The sequence below is a fragment of the Hibiscus syriacus genome, unplaced genomic scaffold, assembly GCF_006381635.1.
Source record: "Hibiscus syriacus cultivar Baekdansim isolate YM2019G1 unplaced genomic scaffold, ASM638163v2 tig00116968_pilon, whole genome shotgun sequence".
NCBI classification, from domain to species: domain Eukaryota; kingdom Viridiplantae; phylum Streptophyta; class Magnoliopsida; order Malvales; family Malvaceae; genus Hibiscus; species Hibiscus syriacus.
The window spans coordinates 203,412-229,886 of record NW_024063492.1 but is presented as its reverse complement, the minus strand read 5'-3'; the positions used below and the strand labels follow the sequence as shown (position 1 = coordinate 229,886).

Below are 26,475 nucleotides of genomic sequence, written 5' to 3'. Positions count from 1 at the left end.
TCAAAACCTCAACACCAATCTTTTCTCTTTGATGTTTATTCAGTTTTCCATTGGTGCAATTTATTATTGCTCATACTCTTTTTCTTCTCCCTTTATTCATGATTCTGATGTCTGTATGTTCCAGTTACATATGTGCTTGCATTAATGCAGGAGAGAGATGGACAGTGTCCTCGTAACTTTCTTTTCAGTTCCAAGAGAAGAAAAGAAAACTGAGAGCCTGTGTAAATCTGGCTATAGCTGCATCATTGCCAACTTCTCAAGCGCTTTCTCTGGTTACTCCATTAATGACTGATACGTACAACCATGCTTTTGGTACCATTTACTAAAAAAATGAGGTGGGGGTAAAAAATGCAACTGACATGGTCTCGCATCAGTGTAATTATGATTAGTATTATCATTAATATCGTATCTATTATTGTCAAAAAAGAAGGTCATCATATCGTTCCATGATGTTCATAATCATAATCAGCTCCATTATCATTTCTAGTTGTCCATCTGAACTGTCAGTCAATCGAAGAAAATAAAGAAAGAAAACCCCGAATTACAGAGTATTAAATTGAGAATCAGATAGGAGCCAGAGAGAGAGAGAGAGAATTCCAAAAGGGTTAGTAATTCGATGACAGCGAAATAATAGAGAAAACGCATATAAATGCTGGTTTGAAATGTTTCAATCAAGGTTTCTATACTTCTTCTGAGGACCAGAAAACCTTAGCCGTTTCCTACTTTATGTATCTGATCAACGTCTCCAAAATCCATCTTGGGTCTCTCTTTCTTTTCACTAATTCCAATTTTTCTTTCCACTTCTTATACACCAGAAAAGCCATAGAAAATATCAGAGAGGAACACATAGAGTTATAGACCTTAAGATATAACCCTAAACTGGTAGCTAAACAATGAAACCCTTCTTCTCTTTAATGTCTTCTAGTTGTTGTCTCTTTGTCCAAAATCCCAATACAAATAAAATTTTCACGCATTGTTTGACTAAGCATATTAAATTTTTTATATTTATAATTAGGATCTCCAATTTTTATATTATAATTTGGACCCTTAATATTTATAATTCATAAAAAATTTTGTTTTGACTCTATTTTCATTTCTCTTATTAATTCATTCAATTTTAAATTAAATTTAACCACTTTTGATATTTATAATTAGGGCTCCTAATTTTATAGTTTCACAAAATGTTTAATTTTCGACCCTCTTTTTCCGGTTCTCTTATTTATTCATTCAATTTGAATTAAATATAATCATTTTTTCTCTTTTTCAAATCTTACTCTTCAATTTATCAAATATTCTTTAATTTTTAGTCTTTTCAATAAATCTATTTTAGATTTATTCTCTTACAGTTCTTTTATTTATATTATTCAAAGTCAAGCTATGTATCATATATGTATTCAATCTTTTTTAGATTTATTCTCTTTTAGTTGTATTAAGGTGTTTCTTAATAAAATAATAAAAATATATTTCTCAAAATTCAATTATTTTTCTAGATTATTTATGTAATATTAATTAATTGTTCAAAGTAATGAAATTTACTTTCATTTTATAAAAGTATATATTTTTTAGTTTTGCATCATCTTCAAAACAAATCTACGCGGATGCACAAAATTATATTATTATCTTAAAGTAGGCAGTGTAAAACCCAGTCTATTGAGCAAGCACCCACACATTCAAAGAGAGAAACAGTGAAGAGAAATGGAAAAGCTGACTACTTGGGGCTAGTAAAGATAAAATCCCTTGTTCCTGAAGGAGTACCAGTTATGAGTCTTGGCAGTGGCTAAAATTTTGAAAATCTGCAAAGGTTTTCATATTAGTGTTCCATCTTAATAGACTGTGTTCGTTTATCATAATCCTGCTTGATACTAAACAATTATTCTCTGAACTCTTTTAAAAGTGTGCTTCAATAATAGTTTCATGCTCATGATCAACAAACAAAAGAATCTAGTATAAGTGGAGATTTATATTTTTATTCCCCAAACCTCAGTTTCATTCTCCATCTTCTATTTGTTGTGCCTTTTTTTTTGGATAATTAGAATTTTATTACCCAAGAGCAAAACCTGCTACAAAATAATCAGTGTTCAAAGAACATCAGGACAAACTACATACAAAAGAATCAAAATTAAACTATGTCCCAATGCTTGCAAAGATGTGTATTAACATTATCAACACTATTAAGAGGTCTACCACTAAGTTGAGATCCAACAATGTCCTTGATGGCTCTAAGAAGATCTGGTGCATTTCTAGATCGGTTTGGAACATACGCTTGTTTCTTTCTTCCCAAAGAATAAATCAAAGCATTTAGAGCAATCTTCATTATGGCAGTAAGTAAAGATTTTCCTTTCCAAGTAGAGGAACCCACGTGATAAAGATTTCCCAAGAGCAAGCTCTAAATTGAAGGCCAGAAAGGTAGAAGATCGAATTCCACAAGAAATCAACCATGGGACAGTGAAGGAATAAGTGGTCTCTACTTTCCAATGGATCATCACAAAACATGCAATGGCTATCATTGATAAGCCCCATACGAAGAAGTCTATATTTAGTAGGAAGACGATCAAGAAAAGCCATCCAAGTGATCAAACTATGTTTGGAATATGGAAAGGAAACCAGATAATTTTCTGCCAAGGAACAAGGGGATGTCTTACCTGAATAGAGTCCCATATACTCTCACTGACTTAGCTCTATAAGACAGAATGGAGAATGCCTCAGGCCTTAGTTTGAAAATTCTCTTTAGACTCTAGCTGGCAGAAGGGCGAATTTCAGCATTCCAGAAGTCGTTTTCTTTAAGGACATAACTTTTAATCCAGGCCACCCAAAGAGAGCCTTCACCTGCAAGAATTTTTTTTGATAAGAGAGCATACAAGCTCTATTCCATGTTTTTAGGTCCTTAATACCGAGCCCTCCCTCCGATTTAAGGCAGCAGATATTATGCCAGCTTACACGTTCTCCAGAAGCAGATCTGTCTGATCTTTTCTAGAAAAAATGGGAACATAATTGTTCGAACTTCTTAAGGGCAGAGAGAGGCAAACACTATATGAAAAATGACTTTTAGCGACGTTTTTTAGTCCTATAGCGACGTTTTAAGCGTCGCTAAAAGCACTTGCGGCGATAGGAAAAACGCCGCAAGAAGCGCTGGCAATACCAGCGCCGCTAAAGTTAGCGGTGTTTGAGAACAAAAAACGCCGCAATAGGTCAAGATCTATAGCGGCGTTTTTGGAACAAATGCCGCAATAGGTCGATATCTATAGCGGCGTTTTTGAACAAACGCCGTATAAAGTTGATATTTATAACGGCATTTTTGGAATAAACGTCGCAAAAAGTCAGATCTATAGAGGCGTTTTTAGATACAAACGCCGCAAAAGGTCATATCTATAGCGACGTTTTTGGATACAAACGCCGCTAATTACCTTTCTTAGCTAAGATTAATTGATTTTGCATAATTCATTTCTGCTATACATCACCTAAATTTAATATCATGTAACTTTATCTAATTAACAACAATCTTACATTTTAATTAATACAAGCAGAAAAATACTTGACAACAAAATAAATTAACATTATACATTAAAATTAAATGTAATGTAGTTGACATTGCTCTATAGAATTTAGTCTAGGTTCTTTCTTTTTCAATTAAAAAAAATATTTTTCACTAAAATTTAGTTTCATTGCTCCTTCATGTAGCATACACATCCACCCACGCATTTCACAAGACACGACAAAAGAATTCCTTTTACCAACAATAGGTTTTACCACTTTGTTTGGTTATGACCCACTATGTGAATGGCTTTGCCACGCCAATCAAGATCCCACCATCCATCCACTTTGCCATCGTAATGGAATAAAATAATGGTAAAATTCGCTGCAAGAACTGAAAATAACAAAATTAGGCAAACAGTGTGCAGTTCATCAATGTTGAAAGTCAACAGGACAAGATGCAATACCTTTCGCACAACACCATCAACACTTTCTTTTGTTTAATACAAACTGGCATTGCCGGCAAGTTCTTATTTGTGGTAACATTGACCTGCAATTGGATATCCATCCAATGGCATCAAATATTGTAAACAATCTTATTTTTTTCAACAATAACAAAATTTTCAGAACAATCGTCATTACTTATTCATGAAAGAAAGAAACTAAGGCAAACAGTGAAAAAGAAAAAAGAAAGTGGCTAAAGGCAAACAGTGAAAAAGAAAAAAAGAAAGTGGCTAATATTCATATCTTAGTATAAAAGTTTATGTTAGCAAACAAGAATATTTGAATCTCACCTCAGATCGTGAATTCTTGACCATAGCTTTAGTTCCAAATCTGAACGAGGTTGCATAATGCCATGAGGTAAATCTGTTAATATTCTGGAAGGCAATTCATTATCCTAGCCACAAACATGATACACAACTTAGATGACAATGAGGAAATGTATAAAAACAATGCAAATCCAGTATTAACATGCTTACCTCTACTGTTTCAAAAGGGTGCAATTTGGTTTCAATCTAGCAGTAAAAGAAAGCAAAAGGTTAAATTTTTTCTTCTTGATTAACCAGACACCTTAATTATCACAATAATAATGTCGGCATGAAATTGCATGTATCTCCTTACAATAAATCAAAACCAGTGAAAAATAGAGAACAATGAGAGTTTTTATACCTCTGTCTCGTAGTATTGATATTTTGTGGTTCTATGCACAATGTACAACATGACTGTAAAAATAACTCCATAAATGGAATGTTGAATCAAAATAGAGTAAAAACTCTAATTGATCGGAAAAAAAAAACTCTTTAGAATAATCTCACAAAATTGCAAAAGGGAAGAACTCTTAAGAAAGCTTTCAAATGCTTATAATTAAGCTTTGATTGTTGGATGATAAAACTCAAATACAAGTAGGGTATTTATAGGTTACAAGAAACAATCTAAACCACTCATTAAAATAAACACTAAATAATCTAAACCATTGAAATTAAAACATGAGAAAAATACTTAATTTTCACCTAACTAATTGATGTAAGCAATGACATCAAAACTAAATTGATGTAGCAATGACATCAAATAATTTAGGTGTGAACATATAGGCTAATATTGAATTTTCAACACTCCCCCTCAATGTTAGCCTCCATTCTTTGAATCACGCCATGCTGACGACGGAAATGTTCAAACTTTCCAACACTCAAGCTTTTTGTAAACAAGTCAGCAATTTGCTCATCTGTCTTGATTTGCCTCATCTCAATCTCTTCTTGCAAAACTTTTCCCTAACAAAGTGGTAATGTACTTCCACATGTTTAGTTCTTGCATGAAAGACAGGATTCTCCGCTAGCCGAATTGCCGATGGTTGTCACAATACAACGGAATTGCATAATCTACTGGTTGATGTAGATTATTCATCAACTGTATCAACCATGTACTCTCTGAGCTGCCATTGCTGCTGCTCGATACTCAGCTTCAGTGGTTGACAATGATACCGTTGGTTGTCTTTTGCTACACCAAGAAATTGTTCCGGAGCCAAGCTTAAACACATACCCAGTTGTTGATCTCCTGGTGTCATGATCTCCTGCATAATCAGCATCACAATAACCAACTAACTTGCAGTCTTCACCTTTCTTGTACAAAAGACCATAGTCAATTGTATTCTTCACATATCTCAGTATTCGTCGAACTGCTTCCAAATGAGGCTTCTTTGGATTTTGCATATACCGACTCATCACACCAACTGCATAAGAAATGTCAGGTCGGGTCAAGGTTAAGTAGATCAGACTACCTACCAATTGTCGATACATTGTTGCATCTTCCAAATCTTTTCCTTCATGTGCACACATTTTGATATTTGGTTCCATTGGCGTTGAAGTTGACTTGCATTCGAGCATTCCAAACCTCTTCAGCAAATCTTTAGCATATTTCTGTTGACATAGAAATATTCCTTCGTGTGTACGATCAACCTCTAGACCAAGGAAGTGCTTAAGTTGTCCAAGTTCCTTCATCTGGAAACGAACTGATAAATTCTCCTTCTTCTGAAGAATTTCTGCCTCATCATCACCGGTTATGATTAAGTCATCCACGTACACTAGCACGATAGCTAGCTTACCTTCATTGGCTTTGACAAACAAGCTAGAATCTGCAGGTGTTACTGAATAACCACTTTTCGTTAGAAATTCAGCAATCTTACCATACCACGCCCTAGGTGCTTGTTTCAATCCGTAGAGTGCTTTTCGCAGCTTACACACATATTCAGGATGATCTTGACTCTGAAAACCCATTGGTTGGGTCATGTAGATCTCTCGATCTAGCTCTCCATGAAGAAAAGCATTCTTACATCCATCTGCCACAAGTTCCAGTCTTTGTTGGCTGCAAGTGCAAGTAAGACTCGTACGGTTGTAAGTTTCGCCACTGGACTAAAGTTTCATCATAGTCTAATCCATATGTTGAGAGAAACCACGAGCTACCAATCGCGCTTGTACTCTCGATTGACCCATCTGGACGGCGCTTATCTTGTAAACCATTTGCAAGTTCACATCTTTTTATCTTTGGTACAATATCCCAAGTTTGATTTTGCTGAAGTGCATCGATCTCTTCTTTCATAGCTGTCATCCACTGAGAACTCTTCGATGCTTCTTCGAACGTCTCAGGCTCCGTTGCTTCTTCAATTATGGCTGCATGGCATATTTGGATTGGCCTTCGTATTCTTGTTGACCTACGGAGTTGAGATTGTGGAATTGATTCTTCGTTTCACTAGGCCCACCTTCTTCGTTTGGTGTTGATACACGCCAGTTTGCCACGGATTCTGAGTCACTCTTTGTTCGACATCATCGCCATTTGGATCTTCTGATTCTCATGAACTTGTTTGAAGTTGAACATCATGTCCCCCATCTTTTATTGTAGTTGTCTCCAAATTCTCTCGAATCTGGCAACACCTCCTTCTCTGAGGACCACCAAGAAGATGCTTCATCAAATACCACATTTCGTGACGTGTAGATCACAATATTTCCACCCTTTCTCTGGCTGTCATATCCCACAAAGATACATCTAACAGCTTTCTTGTCAAATTTGCTCCGTAAATGATCAGGAACAAACATAACATACACAACCAAATACTCGAAAGTAGCTAACTGTAGGTTTTATGTTCCATAGTTTCTCAAAGGGTGAAACAAATCCTAACCTTGGGTGAGGAAGTCTGTTGATCACAAAGGCTGCAGTCCTCATTGCTTCAGCCCAAAACCTTCAGATACGTTCTTTGCATGTAGCATACTTCGACAAATTTCTACAAGATGCCAGTTTTTTTCTTTCCGCTACACCATTATGTGGCGTGTTGGCACAAGTGTGCTGATGACGTATTCGATTCCTTAGGTATGAGAGAACTCGTTTGATCTATATTCTCCTCCGTTGTCGTGCGCAAGCAGCATATCTTCTTCCCACTTCTCTTTCAGCTGGTCTCTGAACTCTTTAAACTTTGAGAAAGTATCAGATTTTTCTTTCATAAAGAAAACCCACACATACCTGGAGAAGTCATCAATGAATGTTACCATGTACCGCATACCGCTAATTGACTGTTGCTTAACCGGTCCGAACACATCAGAGTGAACCAACTCAAAGGTTCTTTTGCTTTAAATTTCGACTCGTCATATGGTAATTGTGTGCTTTACCATACTGGCATCCCGCACAGACCGTGTCTGTTCTCACGTCTAGTGAGGAAGCCCCTTAAGCATCGACTTTTCACCATCACACTTAGCTTGGAATAGCTAACGTGACCTAACCGCAAATTTTTCTTCTTCCTGGACATGGTAAACATCTTGGAGTTGCACCTGGTTAGTATTATATCGAGGAGAACTATTGTCTTACCGATGTGAGTTATCGGTAACCTTGAGTTGTCAGCTGTTACCACCACACGACCTCCTTGTACTCAGACAGGTTTTGTAACTTCTGTTTGTCACCCGTCATATGATTTGAGCAGCCAGAATCTACGATCCAATCATTCTTGTAGTCAATCCGTTCTGGTGTGTTACCGTGAGAGCTAATTCTTCTTCCTCCGTAGCAAATAACGCTTCAGCACCAACCATCTTCACTATTCTCCTTCGAACAAGAAGTAGCAGTATTACTTTCAACAGGCTTTTCTTGGTCAAACAGTTCTTTGCCATGTGGCCCAACTTCCCACAATTGTAACACTTGCCATCGAACTTTCACTATACCGCGATTCTTGGAAGCTCCCCCTGAATGAGGGCCTCCATTTCCTTGGTAATTTTTCACCTTGTCACCATCCTTTTTAGATCCATTGCCAGTATACCGCTGAAAGTGCCTCTGCTTTTGCTGGTGTAGACGCGTTCCTCTTCACCCTTCAGCGAGATCCTCCCATTTGCTTGGCCATGGCTTCTTGACCTGCAAGCAAATTTTCGAACTCAACAAGCGATGGTTGTGTCGGCCATCCCTGTACAGCAGCAACAAACCCTCGATATTCGGGTCTCAAACCATGAACAATTATTCTTTTTATCCTGGCTTCCCCAATAGCAGCAACAAACCCTCGATATTCGTTCCTCTTTGAAAAGAGTGTAACAAAAGTGTCCCATGCTTCCTTTGGTGTTTTAGCATCCGAATGTGCTCTAATATATTTCTTCTTCATTGTGGTCTTTAAAGCAAACATTGCTTTGCCTGCTTTAATTTTCCACTTTCGTAAGATTCATTGGCATCTTCTGTCGCCGGTTGTGTAACTTCACCACCACCGACAACCTCCCAAAGGTCTTGACCTGTATGACTCCATACATGTTGCCCACGTGTTGTAGTTTTTGTTGTTGAGCTTCTTGATTCCTCCAACTACTTGAAGATCACCCATCTTAACGGCAAGGCTTTGACTACACGAACAAGCTTGAGTAACAAACGTGCAGAGTACTAAATTACTCTAAACACAAAGAAGCCACAAGGTTTGTAATAACCTCGACAAACTCAAGAAATATTTTCTGAGTGGAAGATCAGTTAAAAACTGCAGCACAGAGCATACTCAGAATTTCAAGAGATCTTTAAAACGTGGCTCGGATACCAATTGTAGAATCAAAATAGAGTAAAAACTCTAATTGATCGAGAAAAAAACTCTCTTTAGAATAATCTCACAAAATTGCTAAAGGGAAGAACTCTTAAGAAAGCTTTCAAATGCTTATAATTAAGCTTTGATTGTTGGATGATAAAACTCAAATACAAGTAGGGTATTTATAGGTTACAAGAAACAATCTAACCACTCATTAAAATAAACACTAAATAATCTAAACCATAAAATTAAAACATGAGAAAAATACTTTTTCACCTAACTAAATTGATGTAAGCAATGACATCAAAACTAAATTGATGTAAGCAATGACATCAAATTAATTTAGGTGTGAACATATAGGCTAATATTGAATTTTCAACATTTCACCATTGATGAATCGCTTGTTTCCACATTTGTTGCATGGAGATGGAGCGCTAAGTTTCTTTCCTTTTCCTTGGAGATGAATCACCATGTCGTCGCCCACATATATTCCTGCAGGAATTAGTCTTAAACATCCAAATGTATGTATATATATATATTGATGGTAACCATGTATGTTATGTCGATCCAAAATGATTCATTTCTTATAGTTTAGGCGAAGAATCATAGGTTGTTATGGTTATCTGGCTTTTAGAAATCTGAAAAGCATTATGTTAAAAAAATTGTCCCTAATGTTTGTACATTGATGCATTTCTGATTTAACATAAGTTCAGTCTCCTTCCTAGTTCTATATGGGATCTTCTACGGAGGAATATCTCTGTCTTGATTCTGCATAGGATCCTCTACGGAGGGCATAATCCTCGTCCTAATTCTGCATAGAATCCTCTATGGAGGGCAATCCTCGTCTTAATTTTGCATGGAACTATGTTCCTCGTCCTGATTTTGTATATGGGATTATGTTTCCCGATCTGATTCAAATTCTATTTGGGATCCTCTTCGAGAGGTAGATCTCCATCATGATTTCTGCATTCTGACTTGTGTACCTCTTCAGAGGGTAACGTCCCACCCTGTATTCTGATGTATTCAGAAGGTAAAATTGTGTGTTATGGATGTTGCATTCTGATGTATAAACCCTAATGTTACTATTTGTGTTGTTATATATATATTTTTATATATATTTACTGTATAGTATACACGAGCTTTTAGTTCACTCTGTTTCTGCTTTTCTTTTTCTAGATTATTCGGTTACAAGACCAGTTTGAATATTAGAGGTGGTTTAATTCTTATTGTGTGAAGTTAATTATTTATTTTCAACCTCTTTATCTATAGCATGATTTATAATTAGTAAATGTTTTTAAAAGGATTTATAAATAGATTTCGCTCGTAAAATGTTTCTGTGATAAACGAGACTATCTTGATTCAGTTGTAACTCTTAAGCCGGGTCTAGAGGGTTACATAAAAATAGTTGTTAGATAATATATATGACTTTGATATACTATATAGACCATCAGAAATCATGTTAAGAGATTGTTAATTGTCTAGAGAATGTAACTTTTCAAAGGCTTTGAAGAACTCTGAAATTTTCCTTTGGAATTTTTTCCCGAAAGTTTCAACGGTCGATGGATAAGAGTGAGCGAGAGTATTGCCTTTGAAGAGGATATGGAGTAAGTACAAATTAAGTATATTGATTAAATAGAAAGAACGAGAAACAAACCATGGTGATCGTATAGACCCCCCATTCTTTGACAATATATGTGGTCGCCTGCTCGAGATGCCTATACGGCTGTGCCATATCTAAAATATATTATTTTATGTGATACTTTTGTTTAACTGGTGCTTTTAGCATTAAACTCAAGATGAATTTATCGTAGTTGTGGGTAGAAGAAGTAACAATGCCAATGGAATTTGATTCTTTTGAAAGTAGGTGGAGTGCCAATTTAGTCAAATTATCCTTCTTCGATTATGCTAAACTAGCATCCAATGTGGATGCTCGATACGATTATTGTTAGATAAAAGTAAAAGTAAAAATAATGTATACACCGAATTTTAATTCAAAACTCAAAAAAAAAAAATTAGGTTAACGGTTACTCTTGTCTCTATAGTAGACTTATCATTTTTGTCCATATGATATTTTCACATCAATTTAGTCTTTGAAATGTTAAATTATATCATTGTTTAAAATATTTGTCATTGCTTAGATTTAGGGTTTAGGGTTTATAACATCCCAAACTATAGACTAGTAGTTTCGGGTTTACCCGATAGATAAGTGGACCTTGTGGAATTAATAATTCAATCATTGGGCTTAATTGGGTTGAAATTAGGCCCAATTAACCATAAAAAAGGATTTTTGGATAGTAAAACAAAAGAGGAATGATCAAAATATGCAATTTCACCCTTTAAGAGATGAAGACTTTTATATCTATTTCATCTCATTCTTCTCTTCATTTCTTCCTTCTTTCTCATTTCCTTCTCCCATTTTCTCTCCAAGTTTCCATAACAAAAGTAAGTTCTTGAGCCCCTTTCTTGCTTCAATTTCATTCCTTTTCCTTGCAGCAACATCATTTTAATGAACCAAAACCTTGGGTTCTTGCTAGCTAAAGAGAAGGTGGTTTTTCATCCAAATCATAGAGAGAGTGAGTTTGGCTAAGCAATGAGTTTCATTTCGGGATCCTAAAATTAAAGTAATGTATTTTTAATCCTTTACGGTGTTAAGGATTTCTTAAACATGATAATTTGCTAGGATTTGAGTATTTGAGCTTTTAGGATTTCAAGCTTAATTTAAGCCATAGATGATGAATTTGATGTGAAGCATGCATTTTTTTGACACTTTTAACCTTAAAAACTCCCTAGAGTTTCAGCGGACGATTAGAAACCAATCTATGGCCTTTAGAGTGATTTTAGGTGTTTTCTCGAGCCTAAATAAATCATTTATGGTTTTGAATATTGTTATTGGGATGAATACTATCAATATTGGTTGAATTTAGGCAAAAATTAGGGATTTTATTTGGGAGTATCGATACTGTTGTGGAGAGTATCGATACTGCCCCTATAGTATCGATACTTAAGGTGTACAGTATCGATACTCGGCTATTTTTTAGGACATCGAAGCTATTCTTTTATTGATACTCATAGGGATATAGATATTTGACCCTACGGTATCGATAATGCAAGTAGAGTATCGATACTACACACTTTGGATTGTTACAGAGGATGTGCCTATGAACAGTATGACGAGATAACCAGATTATGAAAGAGCGAAGTTGCGTATAGCAAGAATGTCAGTGATGGTGAACGTACAGTTGTTCCTCCAATTCGAGGGTGAATTGAAGAAAAGAGTAGTAAGAGCGATTAGGCAGTCGGTATCCAATATTAAACCCGAGCCAGTTATTGAGCCAATATTAAACCCGAGCCAGTTATTGAGCCAACTAGTGTTGCATACAACTAACAATCGACATTCCTTAGAAAATGTTCATCATTTTTCTTAATAAATAATAATTATTCATCACCTCAAATCAACATAAAATATACAATAGTTCATCTTTTCCTTTCTAATATGTGAGTAATGCATTCTACCACATCACTGGTTAAAACATCAAGAATGTCTAAAAGTATAGGGTAAATTACAAATTTATAATTGAATTTTACTCTTTTTTTTACTCATTGTACTTTAAATCTATTCAATTTTTATTGAACTTAATACATTGGATTTTTTGTCACTCAGGCGTTAAATAGTTAACGACGTAAAATGGACTGATATATAAATGCAAACGACGTCGTTTTAGTGAATTTTTTTTAGAGGGTGTTGTTTTTAATGTTGTTAACTATAAATGAAGCGTTCAGTGATAAAATTTGTAATTTGCCCAAAAATATAAGTTTAGCACAAGGGTTATTTTTTCCATGCAGTTCATCTTTCTTTTCTAATGTGTGACTAGTTTATTTTAACCAACATCACTGATTGAACATCAGAAAACATCTTAAAATATAAATTTCGATAACTTTTATCTCGGGTTTAAGGTGATTATAAGATAATAAAAGCATATAGTTAAAAGAAAAAAAAATAGAACCAATAAATGGGAACAAAAGAGGAACAAGATGGGGATATGCAGACCTAAAAGTAGAGTGGATCATGGAAATCAGAAGGAAAAGAAAATTGAGGATTTCACTTCAGCTGTTGTATGTTTGACCAAACTGCCTGTAACAAGAAGCAGCCAACACATGTTTCCAAACGAGACCAAATCTGGCATAATTACCATAGGAAACACCACTGTTTCCCATTCAAGCTTCTTGCCCATTGGGAGAAAGAAAAATGCTACTAAGGAGCTCCATACGTGGAATCATATGCACCATGCATCACGAATGAATAGAGGGGACCGGGCAGTCGCCTCTTTGAAAATCTAAAACCATAATATATTTTAGTTTTTTTCTATGTATTTTCTATTGAAAATATTTTTGCCCCTGTAATTTATAAGTTTAAGTTCGTCCCTTGAAATTTTAAAAGTTTAAGTTCGCCCGCCTACCATAAAATCCAACATGTGTTCCTTCCATGCATACACCGCAATCCCTATTGTAATAATTAATCTCACAAATAATTTCGAATTCGAGTAATAATGATCTCGAAGCTGAAGATGGAGTTAGAATCCAATTCTAGGAAGATAAAATATATCATAATTATTCAAACTAACATTTTACATCTAAGTTGGTTGGTAATTATACACTAGTGTATGTTATAATCTTTTAGTCATTGACAACTACATATGCCATGTAGACGTAATTATTCGAACTTGAGGGCTCTAAAAAGAATAGGGTAAAGTACACAAATGGTCCCCTAACTAGAGGGTATTGTTTTGTTAAGTTTCTCGACTGTTAAAAGTTACAAAATGATCACTTGACTATTCATTATGTTCCAAACTCATCCTTTTTAGTTAAAAAAATTGATAGTTATCTAATGAATTATCTAATGCCTAAGTTGATTGTTGAACTAAGGTGAATAGTAATTAAAATATCCAAATCAAATAAAATTTAGAAAGCTAGAGATATGTCTGCAAATATTTAAATTTACATTATCTATTGTCACCTTCACTTTTTTACTATTGATTGATGATCAATTTAACATTGATTTATAATTAACCTAAATTTAAATTAACTATTTTTCTGATAAATTATAAATCTAGAAAGGACAGGAAGAAAGAAGAACGTATCTAGAAATCATAACTTACGAGAATATGAGAAAATAAATATAAGTAATTTTACTAACTGACTAAATATATTTACACACTTGTTATTACTGATATTCATATCAATATCGAATTAACAAATGTCTGATTTAAACTCGTTAATCAACTATTAGTTAACGATGACCGATAATGACATAATTGGATAATTATATCATACGTGATAACGCTTATATAACATGTATGCCATGTGATAAATTCCGATAAATTAAAAATTATTCTTTCATTTTGAACAATTGTAGAAATCAAAACAAAATTAGGGTTTGAGCCCACAAAGTTTAATGATGGAGGAGTCGTTTTAAGAAGTGGATTATCATATATAGTGATGGTAACGGGTCGGGTTAGGGTATTTTTGGTCAATATGACCCTATTCGAAAGTATGTATATTTCATTGGAAATCGACTCGACTCAAAAATTTATATCTTTCATCCAACCCGAAAAATATATATTTTTCATTCGACTCTGGCCCGGTCTGAATTTGTAAAGTATAATCATATACGACTCAATACAGTATAAAATAAGGACTCGATTGAAAAATAATAATTTTTTAAGAAAATTATTATTATCTTCATGTCAGATCATGTCAAAATTTTCTTCACTCACCACCCGAACTTGACCCGACCCAATCTCACCTCTTAAAAATCTTGCTCGACCTGACCCAAACTCAAATTAATTTTTTTTAAATATTGACCCTATTAGATCGAATCGAGTTGAAATACTTTAGATTATGGTTAAATTTTCGTCCCTTATCATATAAGCCATGTTATAAAGAAGGGACATGGAGTGACAATATATAGAGTAAGCTACATGTTTAATATTTAAACTATTACTTTTGTTTCATATTAGTACCTAAACTTTTAAGATTTTCAAAATCATACTTAGCGTTTACTTTTTATTTCATTTTAATACCCGCAGTTAACTTTTTGTTTTGTTTTAGTACCTAAATTTTTAACTACGGGGTATTAAAATGAAATGAAAAACTAAATGTTATGCATGATATTAAAAAAGTTAAAAATTTATGTACTAAAACGGAATAAAAGTGATAATTTATGTACTAAATGGATAGTTTAGCCTAATATATAAGAAAGATAACTACAGTAAGTAGGTGGGAGGGTAAAAACACAGAATGGGGACACATGCACAACCTGAAACAATAACAAAAACTCTTTAAAAGAAAGAGAGAGAAATGGAAAGAGATGGTACCAAATTTGCAGAGAAAAAGGAGGAAGGGTCATGTCACACCGACCCCAAAAATCTCTGATAACTCTCAGTAATAATAAGCATCAAAATGCAAACAGCTCATTGTTAGACCTCTCAAAAATTATAGTCCATGATTCGAATAATTGATTTTATTTGACTTGATGTATGAATCCTAACTATAAAATAATATTTGAATAGTTTAAAAATTTTAGTAATAAAAAAGAACTCGAATTGACTTAAGAAAAATCGATCTTTTCTACTCGAATTGATTTTACTCGATTCGAAAAAAATCAAATTTGAGTTGAATTATAAAATAGACTTCGAATAATAACTCAATTTAATAATTAGTGAATTAATTTTTAAGTTTGAGTCGAATCTCTCAACTCTATATGATATATGCATATCTCGAAAAAAATTGAAGAATTATATATATATATATATATTATATGGTTATAGAAAATCGTTTAAATTGAAATCAAATATTTACAATTAAATTTAAATCGAAACACGAACAACCTAATCCGAATTTTATAAATTTGACTCGACTGGAAAAATTTCAAATAAAGTTTATATTATAAAGCGTGACTCAACTTGAATTACTCGAAATTTTTTTACCTAACTCGATCTAACGCTAACCTTGAATTAGGGACCCTTGACCATGGATAATAAAGAAAGATAGAAACAAAATAAACACAAAGAGTCCCCCTTCACCCCTCAAATCACTCATTGCTTTCTCCCCGTCCCCTTTGCCTCTGCTCCTGGGGGAGACAATTTCCCCTTTCCTTTCTCTCACTTTCTTTCATCCCCTATATAGCTAGGCATCGTCTATGGTTTTCACAACACACATAAATCATCATTTTCATGCACTTTCATTGCACCCCCCCCCCTTCCCCACAGGTGTTCTTTTTTCCCGGCGAGTGACTGCTCATTTTCAACTGCAGTAAAATAGAGAGCAGATAAAAGTAAAATTAAAAGGTTTTACTGAAGAAACCGAGGCCACCACGCTCTCGTCCAGTACTACACTAGTAGTAAATATATCAGTTTCTCCCACTATTTTTCTCTTCTCTACCTTTTTATTTTATTTTATTAAGCTCCCGAGACAAAAAGAACGAGAATAATATGTTAATTCTCAATCCCATGATCTATAGTCAGAGTCAGACTCCCCTTCGCCTATATTTTATTATATTCGATAAATTGAATTACCCCTTTCCTTTCTCTCACTTTCTTTCATCCCCTATATAGCTAGGCATCGTCTATGGTTTTCACAACACATAAATCTCATTTCATGCACTTTCATTGCACCCCCCCCCTTCCCCACAGGTGTTCTTTTTACCCGGCGAGTGACTGCTCATTTTCAACTGCAGTAAAATAGAGCAGATAAGTAAATTAAAAGGTTTTACTGAAGAAACCGAGGCCACCACGCTCTCGTCCAGTCTACACTAGTAGTAAATATATCAGTTACTCCCACTATTTTCTCTTCTCTACCTTTTTTTTATTTATTAAGCTCCCGAGACAAAAAGAACGAGAATAATATGTTAATTCTCAATCCATGATCTCCCTATAGTCAGAGTCAGACTCCCCTTCGCCTATTTTTATTATATTCGATATAAATTGAATTAGTCTCGATTATATCCGAAGTTGAATTTTTCCCTTGTTATAATAAAGTTTACACCTTTACAGCAAAATGAAGCAGGGTGATAATATAGTATTTTTTTTCTATGAAATTCAAGCAAGATCTGTTCCCAAAAAGCCCTTTTTATTGAAATTTGTGTAGTAAAAGGTCTTCTTGCGAGATCCAATCAACCCCATTAACCTACTGGTAAATTATCAGCCACCCTAAATTCCCCTTTCCTCTTCATCTTCCATAACCCTATCATTTTGTAGTCTGATGAACTGGCTTTTTTGGACAAGACGTATCGTTTTCAGATTTGATTGCTTTCTTTTGAATAAATAAGAAAAATTTGTTTCCATTTCTTGTTATATGGTACGGAAATTGGAAAATTGTTGTGTTTCCTTTTTTTTGTTTGAGTTTTTGTTTTTTTGATGTGGAGAGTGAGATTTTTTGCGGTTGGTTTGTTTTTCATGCAGAGAAGGAGGTAGAACATGGCGGCGGCGTCTTCGAATTCCCGTGCGCGGCGTGTAAGTTTTTGCGGCGGAAGTGTCAGCCGGAGTGTGTTTTCGCGCCTTATTTCCCGCCGGACCAGCCGCAGAAGTTCGTCAACGTGCACAAGGTGTTCGGCGCCAGCAACATCACGAAGCTGCTCAACGAGCTGCACCCGTCACAGCGGGAGGACGCGGTGAATTCGCTGGCCTACGAGGGACATGCGGCTGCGCGACCGTCTACGGCTGCGTCGGGGTCATCATCGCGCTCCTCCAGCACCAGCTCCGCCAGCTCCAGATGGATCTCAGCTGCGCCAAGTCTGAGCTGTCCAAGACCAGAGCCTCGGAATCACCGGACACGCCGGGCTCATAGCCGCAGCAGCCGCCGCCACCAGCCAAACACATCAGAACTTGGGTATCAATCTGATCGCGAGCGGCGGAGGCAGCGGAGGAGGGCGTGAACACCATTACCCACCATCAGTTCTTCCCTAGGGATCATCAGAACCAACAACAACAACAAATGATAATGAGCTTTGATGCTGGCAGTAACTACGATTCAAACCTACTCGCTATGAATGTCTCGCGGGGATCGGTCAACTCAGTCAGTTCCAACCGCCTAGAGCGGCTGCCGGAGATGACCGCCGTTCCATTCATCCCTCCTAGGGTTAGGGTTTCTTTAACCCTAAAATCATCACAGCACCCAAAGGTACACTTCTGCCTCTCGTTTCATCATTATTATCCTAAAATTTATTTCTTTTCGTTGATGAAAACCATGGCTCTATTGAGTTGACTCAGTGTCACAATCACAAAAACTAGGGTTTATTGGTGCTGAATAAAATGTCAAAATTAGGGTTTTAATTCAACATGTTGAAATTTCATATAATCATCCTTTTATAACAAAATTCCATGCAATCTTAAATTTTTCAGAAATATTTTCAAAGACACCATTTATTAATTATTATTTATTTTAAAAATATTTTTAATATATATATGAATTATTTCCTTTAGATAATTTGAATAAACCACCCTCTTTATTATACATATTTATTTCCATAATAAATTACTAAAGGAGCTTTAAATAGCATAAGACTTGCATTCTAATTTACATTTCTATATTGATTAATAAATATTTCTTTTAATAATTACCTATATGCTAGTACTATATTTCTATTAGTATATATATGTTATAAACAATTACTTGTATATATGTTAAGAATTATCATTGATACATAAAAAAATGATATATATTAAAATTAAAGATAAAAAATAAGTTGTTATTCATGATCAATAATAATAATTTAATAACAACTTTGTTAACTAGGCACTCTTTAAGTTGCTGTATAAAATAATATTTTTTTCATATCGAAAAATATAAATTAATAATCCTTGAACCTCTTTAAGCGTTAGGGTAACCCTAAAACATCCTGACCAGGTCACTGCGAAACCTAGTTTTCAATTTTTTACCAAAAGAGGTTGACTGTAAATGGTGTTTTTTTTGTGGTTGTTAAAATGAATTGTGGGGTATAAAACATAAAAAATAAGAGACCCCATTGTTGTTGACCAAAACAGCCTACTATCAGTGATGACTTTGATCATGCATGATGATTATTAGTTTTTGTATTCGCGATCATGTTCGTGTGCGATTTCGATACATTCAAATATTCATATGATATTAGGGTTTTCTTTTATATATATGTGTGTGATGTTCGAATCTGAGATCGAGAACTCGAGGGTGATGTCTTGGGAAGATTGAGCATGTTGCTTGTAATGCAGGTAATGGTGGGAGATTTCAACCAAAGATTCAGCGTTGAGAGACTGGAGTTTTATTTAATTATTAAATAATAATTAAAATAGGGTTTCTTCTCTGTTTCTGTTTTGCTTTTGGTAGACATAATATAAACGACTTTTTCTTTTTTAATTTAGTAAATTTTATGATGATGATAATCGTAATGTGACATAGTTTGAGGTTAAACAAAATGTACTAAAACTCTTTCCAGACTTACAGTAACAAGCATTAGTTCGTGGGGCTTTCGCTCTTAAAATGTGCCCACCATGCTTTCGTCTGTGTTTCTTTCTTTTGAATTTTCTCCTCAAACAGTCATCTTACAGTTATATATATATATATAGATGGATGTATATATGAATAGAGAATCACTTAGGATGGCGGAACTTGATGAAAGAGTTTTGAGTGCAACTTAAAACTTTAAATTTTCAAAGGTTTAAATTTAAATTTTTAAAATTTTGAAGGTTTGGTTTACATTTTTTCTAAAATAATTAAGGTCTAACTAATTTTTAAAATTTTGATAGGCTTAATGAGAATTTCTAAATATTATGGAAGGGGTTTAATTAAAAAAAATTAAACAATTTTAAAGTTACTATGAATTTCTAAAATTTTAGAGGAGTCAAATTAATTTTTTTTTAAAAAATTAAGAGTCTAAATTATAATTTTTAAAATTTTTGGGAGGCCATGGCCTCACTAGTCCTTCTTATGTTCTGCCCTAATCACTTATATTAGTGTAGGATTATATCAGGTTTACGTGGCGGATCTTGATAACACAGTTTGAGGTACCTAATTTAAAATTTTATAGTCTTAAATTGAATTTAATTTTTTTTTTTTTTGAAAATTTTGATTGCAAATTATTATTTTTAAATGAATTTAACAAAAATTTCAAAATTTAGGAGAATTTCTAAAAAAAAATTTGAAGGATCAAGTTAAATATTTTAAAGGACTAAATATTATTTAAAAATCCAATTTTTAGATATAGAAAAGTTTTCAAATATTTTCTTGAAGTTTCTGATTTCTTTATAAATTCTCTTAAAATTTAAATTTAACATATATTATATGTCGCACGACATATTCCTAAATTGCCACACTGATTCGTTAGTAAATACGTTAAATTGAATTTTATTAGATCGATAATATTAATTATTAAATGAATAATGGTTTGGAGAACTAAAAATGTTTTGATTTAGCATAGAGGAGGAGTTACCTACTTACCTTAAATAATACAATTAGGTTAGGTTTTTGATTTTTAGATAATTCAAGTTGAATTAATCCAAGTTTTAAAATTTTAAATAATTTTGAATTTGAGTCGACTTGAGTTCACGTTGTTTTGAGGATACGAGTTTATTTCCAGTTCAAAATAATTCAAATTCGAATTATTTTGATTCTGAGTATTTTAGACTTATATTATTTGATTTTGTCACTCAAGTTTTTCTATTCAAGTTATTTTGGATAATTTATTATGTCACTTTAGGTTAGAACTAATAAGTTTGATTCATTCAAATTTAATAGGTTCAATTGTCATATTATAGTAAGGCTTATATAACAAATAAGAACGAAGTATAATATTTTCATTTATGTGTTGAAAGTATTTTTTGTCAAAATAAGTATCTAAAGTATCTTTATGGTTAAAATGGGTGCCTAAAGTATTCAATTTTTCATCCGAATATCTAAAGTATTCTTTAATTAATGTCACATGTCAACTTCTTAGAACTTAGATGAAAAAGGTTTAGTTTAGATACCTATTTTCACAAAAATTTTAGGGATCTATTTGACTAAAAAGTAAATTTGATATTATTTTGATAAAAAAATATACTTTAGGTGTTGAATGAAAAATAAAGTGTACTTTAAATACTATTTATAATATAAGTCTTTAAGTAATCGTTGAAACTATAAAAGGAGTGAGAGGGTCTGCGTTTCTCTCAAATTTTGGTCTAATGACAATTTAATCTTTATAAATTTAAATATTAAATAAAGTATTTTTTTAACTTTTTAATTCAAATAGCTAGTGTTGATATCTTATAGTCAAACCGAGTCAATAATCGAATTATTCAAATAAAATTAACGACTTTAAGTACAATCATGAACATATAGAGACCTTTTTATCTAATGACAATTTAAGTATAAATTCAATATTAGATAAATTAAACCTTCTTCAAATTGAAAGGACAAAGAGAAGAGGGGATAGATAGGGATGACAATTTAATTCGAATTGACGAGTTTCGACCCGTCATAATCCGATAAGGTCAATTTTTTTAAAAAAAAAGTTCGGATTCAGGTTAGGACGGGTCGGACTTTTAAGGGAGTGAGGTTGGGTCGGGTTTGGGTGGAAGGTGAAAAAATTCAGTCCTAATCCGATATGGGGATAATAATGTAATTTCTTTAAATTTTATTATTATTTAATTAAGTCATATTATACTCGATCGAGGAATCATCATTATATTGTACTCTTAAAATTGAATCGGTTAAGAGTCAGGTGAAGGATATATTATTAATTGAGTCGAATTTTAATATAAGATACATATTTTTTGAGTTAAGTCGGATTGTAGGAAATCCAATCCGACGTGTTGCCATCCTAGATAGAAGCATTAAATGTGAGGGATGGGTTAGGTATAGAAAACAGAAGACAAGTGAATAAGACAAAGAGGACAAAAGGGGGGTTGGTGTGGGGATTTAAGCTTCCATTTTTGCAGAGGAAATGTCATCAAAAGATTCATAAAAAAGAAGAAAGCATTTAAGACTCACTTGCATTTGCCACTTTCTCATCTCCAAACCCAAATCGATATTTTCCTTCATTGATAATGGGGAAAAAACTGCCTTTGCATTGCATGCATGATAATCATTACGTACTTTTGCAATGATGGCTTTCCATTCAATGCTTTGTCCACACACTGTTTATTACTAGGGTAAATTACAAAATGATCCTCCAACTATAGAACATTGCTTTGTTACAAATATCCTCGATTATATAGCGTTGCTTCGTGAATCATCGACTAGTAAAAGTTACAAAATGGTCATCAGACTATCTTATGTTCCAAACTCATCGACAATCTAAGCTAGACGTTAACATACTGACTGAGATTGTTAAAATATGATATCGGAATATCAAACGACTGTCATATCTCAGCAACATGTTAACGTTCAACTCAGACGATTAACATTTTTTACCGAAAAAAGGATGAGTATGGAACATAGAATAGTCGGGTGACCATTTTGTAACTTTTAATTGTCGAGAGACTCAACAAAGCAACACCATATATTTGGAGGACCATTATGTAAATTTAACAATCAATGAACTCAACAAAATAACGCCATATAATCAGGGGATCATTTGTGTATTTTACCTTATAATAACCTTCCCTCTCTTCTCTCCCTAATGTTTCAAACTGTTGCCTTCTGCTTAGCATAGCTCTTCTTTTCGTTTGTTCACTTGTCAAGTTTGTAAACCACATTCATCTATAATTGACCAAATAATGTATCAACTACTATAAGAAACTAGTTAAAATACTAGTTTCTTATTAGTGTATAGATTTCGATTATATCGTAGTGAAATTCGAGTCGAACTCCTAAATATGAGTAAATTCTTTTCATAGACGATACTTAAACTTGAAATCTTACTTGAGTTTAGAGTCTGTATAGTATAAGTATTTAAGTTTATTGAGTTTACGAATATCGTTTTATCATTCAAATTTCTTTCTTCACTTATTTAGTTTGTAAACCATCCATCTATAATGACCAAATAATGTGTCAACCTACCAAATAAGAAACTAATTAAAATATATATAAACAATACAGCTCATTCACTATACTATATATAATTAATCATTACAACATATATATCAAATAAAATATAAATTAATAATTATAGATACGATTATTACAACGAAATTTAAACTATAATAATTAAAAAAAACTTACACTAATACTTATGATAGAACTTCAATCCAAACTCTTATGATCCCATAAAGTTTGGGCTTAGGTGAATGGGTTGATGATACAAGAATGGGTTTATTAGGCCATTTGTTATGATTAACAAAGGATGATTGGCCCTAAGTCGAGTTGTGTATGTAAAATTGACTCAATAGGTCACCGCTAAAAAATTGGCCCATGAGGTCATCTCCATAATTAATTTGGAATCTACGACATTTGTTACATTCACTTGGAACTCGTCATGTCGACATGATGAGTTTTAATAAAAAAAATTATTAGAATTTGTCATCCGACCTGATAAAATTAATAAAAAATATTATTTGAACGAATTCATATGTGGAGGTGACGAGTTTATCCTGTACTATAATATTTGCCGTAGGTCTTAAATTAAAATCTGGGTTGGCATAATGAGCTATTTGTGTATTTGTTTGACTTATTAGGCCAATTTTCCTGAGTTGTGTAACATTAAGCCCAATCACTCCAATAGTTAGTGGCATGACCCATTTGTCCAACTTGAAAACAAATGAGTTTGGGCCCACTTAAACTCGATTTATTCCCTATTTATAAATTTGAAAGGATTATGAATAAAATTAAGTGATTTTAATTATTAAAGGGATTATTTTATTATTTTAAAAGTTTGAGTTCAAGCATATCTTCGGCTGATGTTTTAACGTTCATTGTCAAATTATTAGAATCTTTCGACTACACTACTTTGTAAATTAATAAAAGAAAAAAGAAATAATTATGAATAATTTTGATTTATGGGTGTTGAATTGCTAATTATGTTTGATCTATTTAAAATCCTTTTTAATCACTGGTGGTGTATACACTATACAAATATAATTGTTCGAACTAGGACCTCGAGGAAGAATAACACTCTTGTTAATTATCGAGACCATTGATAGGTTACCTCTCATATTTTTGTATGCCAATAGAAGTCATTAGTTTATTAGAAAAATAAGAAAATATCTAAAATTACAATGAAAGACTTACAACCATAAACGTAAACTAAACATAGAAGAAATTTGTCACCTTAAGACCATGCAAGAAAAAAAAATTAAAAACTCATCTAAAATATCAATACAAACATATTTAATTATAACTACAAATAAATCATAACAAAAGATAAAATTATTAAAAGATTTACAAAATCGAACGGGATAGACACTCTCTCTTATATTTTTTATACTTGTTTGAGACACATAAAATGGCTAATAATATAACGTTGGTCTTTACTTAAAAATAAAAATGTAAAAAAGTTAGAGGTCCCTATATTTTGAAAGAAAATCAATACGACCTTCGTATTATTTTTCTTTTAATATGGCCCTCTAACTCTGAAAAAAACCTAATGTGACTATTTGACCAACGTTTTTCATCAGTCATGGTGCTAATGTGATAATTCACTGTGCAACGTGACAGTTCACAGTGCTGACATGACAGTCCATGATTACAGATTAACATGACAAATGACACGATAGATTAACTAAATTGGTAACTCAAACAGGGTAGATAGATTGTCACGTCAGTACCATGAATTGGCACGCCAGTACTATAAAGGTCAACTACAAAAAAATATTGGTCATAGAGTTACATTAGATTTATTTCCTAAGTTGAAGAGATATATTGAGATAAAATAATACGATGACTTTATTGATTTTTCTTCAAAGTGTAAAGACCTTCTATGCATTTTTTCGGAATAAAAAATACAACTTTATATTATTAGTCGTAAAAGAGCAAATATCTATATCAAATATCAAAGTTTAACCAATAATAGTTGATCTAGTGAGATGGGACACTAGATCCCTTAAGAAAAGTCATAAGTTCAAATCTTGACGTTTGTAAATGGAAGTAAAACTAGGTTGGGAGGGTCGTTTTACCTTTACAGTACCCGATCTAGATTATTCGACCGATAAATCAGATACTAGTGATTAATTCAAAATATATGTATATATATATATATATCAAAGCTAAGATAGAACTCGGAGCAACGTAGCCGTTAAGAGTGTGCAGAAACAAAGTACATCCTCACAACGGTCATTAATAAAAATTTTTAAACAAAATTATCCGTTAGATCGCCATGGTTGCCTCCTTATATCTTCCGCTTCTTCAGTGCACTGAGAAAATCCAATCCGACCCATCTCTGCAAATTCAGCGAATTCATCAAATCAATCGAAATTCCATCAATGGGTATGCAGTTAAACACCATCCCTCAATCCACAATCACCCGATCCACCACCACACCCACAAGATCTTCTCTTCTGCAACTACATCCTCCTCGGCGCCGCCTCCAGCTGCGTCTTCCTCACGCTCTCCCTCCGCCTCCTCCCATCCATAACCGGCTTCTTCGTGATCCTCCTCCACGTCGCCACCATCGCCGGCGCCGTATCCGGCTGCGTCGCGGCTTCTCTGGGCACCAAACAGATGGTACGCGGCCCACATGGTAGCCACGTTGATCTGACGAGGACCGGTGCGTTCTGGGGTATTTGAAGTCTTACGTCAGGGAAGAAGACGGTGCGGTGATATTGAAGATGGCCGGCGGCCTATGTGCGGCGATGTTTTGCCTTGAGTGGGCGGTGATGACGCTTTCTTTCTTCTTGAAGTATTATGCTTACGTTGAAGGTGATGGGAATGGGAATTGTAATGCTAAAGTGCAACGTGATGATGATTATAACGATGAGGATTTGAAGGATTGGCCATGGCCTTTCCAAGTTTAAAATTTTCATGATTCTTTGTTTATTTATTTGTGTATATATATGTATATGGATTGGAACTTGGATATCCAACTCAAATTTGTTTTTGTGTTTTTTGGTTCGATTATAATTTGATTTGATTCATTTCGAGATGAAGAGGAATATATCCAATTAGTAATGAAAAAAAAGGGAGAATCATGATGCAAGAATCAAATATCGTCGATAATTAAAGAAATGAGTTATTTTTAGAAGTCACGAATTTAAACACTAACGACTACAGTAAGTTACTTAATATCAATTATCAGAAGGTTGAGAGTGTATTTAAAACAAATACTATTATATAATCACCTTAATTTAATAAAACAAATAAATTACTATTGAACCCCTGCAAAATTTTTGGACTGACAAAATGGATCAAATTCAAACACAAACTAGGTTGAATGAATAATAAAACGATGGAAATATTATTGAAATATTTTACACACGCCTATTTTATTTTTGTTTGTGTTCGTGTTAACATGCATTCATGACAAATAAGGCAAACTAGGTTAAATGAATAATACAATGGTGAAAACAAACATATAAATTTGAGGGTAAACTACATTA

The 26,475-nt window shown here is 33.6% G+C and overlaps 2 pseudogenes; both read left to right on the top strand.

Moving 5' to 3' along the window:
- The first annotated feature begins 17,050 nt into the window (after positions 1–17,050).
- Positions 17,051–18,129, top strand: LOC120191396 (annotated as a pseudogene).
- Positions 18,130–25,256: 7,127 nt separating this feature from the next.
- On the top strand, positions 25,257–25,925 carry LOC120191395 (annotated as a pseudogene).
- Positions 25,926–26,475: the final 550 nt, after the last annotated feature.